Source organism: Trachypithecus francoisi, unplaced genomic scaffold (genome assembly GCF_009764315.1).
Source record: "Trachypithecus francoisi isolate TF-2019V2 unplaced genomic scaffold, Tfra_2.0 Lachesis_group6, whole genome shotgun sequence".
Taxonomy (NCBI): Eukaryota; Metazoa; Chordata; class Mammalia; order Primates; family Cercopithecidae; genus Trachypithecus; species Trachypithecus francoisi.
Window position 1 is genome coordinate 39,150,551 of NW_022681471.1, and position 5,923 is coordinate 39,156,473.

Below are 5,923 nucleotides of genomic sequence, written 5' to 3' on the forward strand. Positions count from 1 at the left end.
ACAAGGATTTAATAAGCAGAATATATAAGGAGCTCAAAGAACTCTATAGGACAAAATCTAATAATCTGAACCACAAATGGGCAAAAAATTTTAGTAGGCATTTCTCAAAGAAAATATACAAATGGGAAACAGGCATATGAAAATGTGCTCAATATTGTTGACTATCAGAGAAATGCAAATCAAAACTACAGTGAGATATCATCTCACCCCAGTTAAAATGGCTTACATCCAAAAGACAGACATTACCAAATGATGGCAAGGATGTTGATAACAGGGAACTCTTGTTCACTGTTGGTGGAAATGTAAACCAGTACCAGCACTATGAAGTACAGTTTGGAGGTTTCTAAAAAAATAAAATAAAATAAAAAACAAAGAAAAAAACTAAAAATAGAGCTACCAGAGGATCCAGCAATTCCACTGTTGAATATATACCAAAAAGAAAGGAAGTCAGAGACAGACAGAGAGAGAGGATTGTTGCAGCACTGTTCACAATAGCTAAGATTTGGAATCAACCTAGGCATCCATCCGACATGTGAATGAATACAGAAATGTGTATTTCTTTTTTGTCTTTCTTTCTTTCTTTTTCTGTTTTTTTTTTTTTTTTTTTTTTTTTTTTTTGACGAAGTCTCACTCTGTCACCAGGCTGGAGTGCAATGGTGCAATCTCGGCTCACTGCAACCTCTGCCTCCCAGGTTCAAGGATTCTCCTGCCTCAGTCTCCAGAGTAGCTGGGATTACAGGTGCCGCCACCATGTCTGGTTAATTTTTTGTATTTTTAGTAGAGATGGGGTTTCACCGTGTTAGGAAAATGTGGTATTTCTACACAATGGAGTATTATTCATCCACAAAAGAGAATGGGATCCTGTAATTTGCAAAAACATAGATGGAACTGGAGATCATTATGCCAAGTGAAATAAGCCAGGCACAGAAAGACAACATCACAAATTGTCACTTATTTGTGGCACCTAAAACTCAAAACAGGTAATCAAGATACATTTTGAGGCAGGACTAGCTTACAGCTTCCACTTGGATGGACAGAGTAGCATGTGGATACTCACATCATAAACTGTAGTTCCAAGAACTACCACAGGAACATATGAGGAAAGTCAGGAGAATCCACAGACCTTTTGAAGGAACTGGATCACTGCTGCAGGCTCCCTGAGACACAGAAAACTTGTGAGTTCACTTGCTTTTTCAGTGGGGAGGCTCATGGTCTGGGGCAAGTTCTCAGCCCTGATCACTGGCTGCGTGGAAGTAGACTTGGTGCTGTTAGGTGGGGCATGGTGGGAGTGAGACTGGCCTTTAGGACTGTGAGCTGCATGGGAGTGCAGTGTGGCCTGTGACTGTCAGGTGTCCCCCACTTTTCTGGCAGCCTGTATGACTCAGCAGAGGCCGCCATAATCCTCCTGGGAATATAACAGCATTTGACTGGGAATTACACCCCTATCATCCACAGCAGCTGCAGCAAGCCCTGCCCAAGAAGAGGCTGAGCTCAGACATGCCCATCCCTGCCCCTCCCTAACTGGTGGTCTTTCTCTACTCTCCCTAGTAGGCACAGCCAAAGGACATACTCTCTTGGGACCTCTATTGCCCTTCCCACTACGTGAGAAACCTGAATACTTAACCAGGTGTCCCTACGGCAAGTTTGCATCCTCCTTATAGGACCACAGCTGATGAACTCTTGAAAGTGCCTACCTCTTGACTGGAGGCCAACCAACATAAAACCAGCCCACTAAACAAAAACACAACCAAAGATCCTCACAGAGTCTACTTCACTCCCCTGGTATCTCCACTGGAGAAGGTCAGTAGAACCAAAAAACAGCCCACATAGCCAAAGCAAGACTAAACAAAAAGAAAAATTCTGGAAGCATCACATTTTCTGACTTCAAACTATGTTCTAAGGCAATAGTCACCAAAACAGCATGGGACTCATATAAAAACAGGCACATAGACCAATGGAACAGAATAAAGAACCCAGAAATAAACCCAAGTACTTACAGCCAACTGATCTTCGACAAAGCAAACAAAAACTTAAAGTAGGGAAAGGACACTCTATTCAACAAATGGTTCTGGGATAATTGGCAAGCCACATGTAGAAGAATGAAACTGAATTTTCATCTCTCATTTTATGCAAAAATTAACTCAAGCTGTATCACAGTCTTAAATCTAAGACCTGAGACCATAAAAATTCTAGAAGATAACATCAGAAAACTCCTTCTAGACGTTGGCTTAGGCAAAGACTTCATAACCAAGAACCCAAAAGCAAATGCAATTAAAACAAAGATAAATAGATGGGACTTAATTAAACTAAAATGCTTCTGCACAGCAAAATAATCAGCATACTTAACAGAGAACTCATAGAGTGAGAGAATCTTCACAATCTATACATCTGACAAAGGATTAATATCCAGAATCTACAAAAAAAAAAAAACCTCAAATATATATATACCATGGAATACTACTCAGCCATAAAAAGAAACAAAATAAAGGCATTTGCAACACCCCAGATGGAATTGGATACCATTATTCTAAGTGAAGTAACTCAGGAATGGAAAATCAAACATTGTATGTTCTCACTCATATGTGGGAGCTAAGCTATGAGGACATAAAGGCATAAGAATGATACATTGGACTTTGAGGACTTGGGATAAAGGATGGGAGGGGCCGGGCGCGGTGGCTCAAGCCTGTAATCCCAGCACTTTGGGAGGCCGAGACGGGCGGATCACGAGGTCAGGAGATCGAGACCATCCTGGCTAACACGGTGAAACCCCGTCTCTACTAAAAACTACAAAAAAAACTAGCCGGGCGAGGTGGCGGCGCCTGTAGTCCCAGCTACCCGGGAGGCTGAGGCAGGAGAATGGCGTGAACCTGGGAGGCGGAGCTTGCAGTGAGCTGAGATCAGGCCACTGCACTCCAGCCGGGCGACAGAGCGAGACTCCGTCTCAGAAAAAAAAAAAAAAAAAAAAAAAGGATGGGAGGACGGTGAGAGATAAACGACTACACATTGAGTACAGTGCATACTGCTCAGGTGATGGGTGCACCAAAATCTCAGAAATCACTACTAAAGAATTATTCATGTAACCAAACACCAGCTCTTCCCCAGAAACCTATTGAAATAAAAAATAAAAACTTTTAAAATATATATTTTGATAATAATGATTGAAACAAACAAACAAACACAAAACTTGAAACAAATGAACTCATGGTCATAGAGAGTAGAAGGATGGTTACCAGAAGCTTGGAATAGTACTGGGGTTTGGGGGAGAGATAAGGGTGGTTAATGGGAACAAAAAAGTAAGAAAGAATGGGTAAGACCTACTGTTTGACAGCACAACAGGCGACTGTAGTCAATAATAATTTATTTAAAAATATCTAAAAGTGTAATTGGAGTGTTTGTAACACAAAGAATAAATACTTCAGAGCATGGGGACCCCATTCTCCATGAGGTGCTTATTTCACATTGCATGCCTGCATCAAAACATCTCATATACTCCATAAATATATACACATACTATGTACCCACAAAAATAAAAATTAAAAACTAAAATTGAATATAACACATTTAAATGTTACATAATTTTGGTTGAAATGGTGGCATGAATTTTGCTTTTTAGTTGTATTAATTTTAATATTTTAGAATAAAAATAACTTTTAAAATATTTTTATTTAAATTTACATTTTATACAAAATATATTAGATTTTGTAAACTTTTAGCACATTTTTATTTTTAATCCTTCAAACCAGAACTGCAAATACAACACAGATTAAGTCAAAATCTTGATTATAAAAACGAACATTAGCTTTGCGCAGTGGCAGTATTGTAGCCAATGAGGTTTATCCGAGGAGCGATTATTGCTAATTGAAAACGAACATCATTTGTTTACATAATGCTACACATTCTAATAATCATGAGATTTAAGGTCCAAATCAAAGAACACAAATGTTATTATATATGGCATATATTCCCTACACAATAAAAGTAGCCATGTTTTCTCACTCTTTTCTTGAGCTTAGATGCAGTTCCCTCACTTCTCCTGATTCTTATGCCACTTTCCCACTCAACTCTAATATGAAAATACAGAGACAGCAAGACCAGCAGGAAGAAGTAAAGTTAAACTACATCCATTTGTAATATTATAAAGCAAAATGGTAACCCTGCGACACTTTCTCCATGTGGTTCTGGGCTTCAAGTAACTCTGATATTCTTGAGTTCTTCATATTCGCATCACTTAACTACACCATCACTACTGTCTATAGTCAATTCAAATACTCAGAACATTTTTATAACTGCTACTTTTACTTGAAGGGTTGTGTTTGAGAAATAAATTGTAGATCTTTACATTTATCTCCATTAAATTTCATTTTGATAGTTTCAGCCCAACATTCTGGATTCTCATGATCTTTTGAGATACTGAATTTGAGCTATCTCTTCACATATTTGATTATCATCTCATTAATATCTTCACCCAAATGATTGATAAAACTGCATTGGACAGCACCAAAAATAGAGTAATCTTAAAAGAAATCCCCTGCAAATCAAAACCACAATGAGATAACACCTTACACATGTCAAGCTGGCTATTATCAAAAACAAAAGAAAAGAAAAAAAAAAAAAACAAAGAACAGCAAATGATGGAGAGAATGTGAAGAAATTAGAACCCTGATATGTTGTTGCTAGAAATGCAAAATTGTGCAACACCTATGGAAAACAGTGTTAAGGTCTGCCCCCCCAAATTAAAAATACAATTACTATATGATCTGGCAACTCCATTTTGGGGTACCTATCCAAAAGAATTGAAATCAAGATTTTCAGCAAAGCCTCAGGATACAAAATTAACATGCAAAAATCACAAGCATTCTTATACACCAGTAACAGACAAACAGAGAGCCAAATCATGAATGAACTTCCATTCACATTGCTTCAAAGAGAATAAAATACCTAGGAATCCCACTTACAAGAGATGTAAAGGACTTCTTCAAGGAGAACTACAAACCACTGCTCAGTGAAACAAAAGAGGACACAAACAATGGAAAGAACATACCATCTCATGGATAGGAAGAATCAATATCGTGAAAATGGCCATACTGCCCAAGGTTATTTATAGATTCAATGCCATCCCCATCAAGCATCAAGGTTTTTTCACAGAATTGGAAAAACTGCTTTAAAGTTCATATGGAACCAAAAAAGAGCCCGCATTGCCAAGACAATCCTAAGTCAAAAGAACAAAGCTGGAGGCATCACGCTATCTGACTTCAAACTATACTACAAGGCTACAATAACCAAAACAGCATGGTACTGGGACCAAAAAGAGATATAGACCATGGAACAGAACAGAGTCCTCAGAATAATACCAACATCTACAGCCATCTGATCTTTGACAAACCTGAGAGAAACAAGAAATGGGGAAAGGATTCCCTATTTCATAAATGGTGCTGGAAAATTGGCTAGCCATAAGTAGAAACCTGAAACTGGATCCTTCCTTACTCCTTATACGAAATTAATTCAAGATGGATTAGAGACTTAAATGTTAGACCTAAAACCATAAAACCCTAGAAAAAACCTAGGTAGTACCATTCAGACATAGGCATGGGCAAGGACTTCATGTCTAAAACACCAAAGCAATGGCAGCAAAAGCCAGAACTGACAAATGGGATCTAATTAAACTAAAGAGCTTCTGCACAGCAAAAGAAACTACCGTCAGAGTGAACAGGCAACCTACAGAATGGGAGAAAATTTTTGCAACCTACTCATCTGACAAAGGGATAATATCCAGAACCTACAAATAACTCAAACAAATTTACAAGAAAAAACAAATAACCCCATCAAAAAGTGGGCAAAGGATATGAACAGACATTCTCAAAAGAAGACATTCATACAGCCACAGACACATGAAAAAATGCTCATCATCACTGGCCATCAGAGA

At 38.3% G+C, this 5,923-nt stretch overlaps 1 pseudogene; it reads left to right on the plus strand.

The window, feature by feature from the left end:
- The first annotated feature begins 3,797 nt into the window (after window positions 1-3,797).
- LOC117078719 lies at window positions 3,798-3,915 on the plus strand (annotated as a pseudogene).
- Window positions 3,916-5,923: the final 2,008 nt, after the last annotated feature.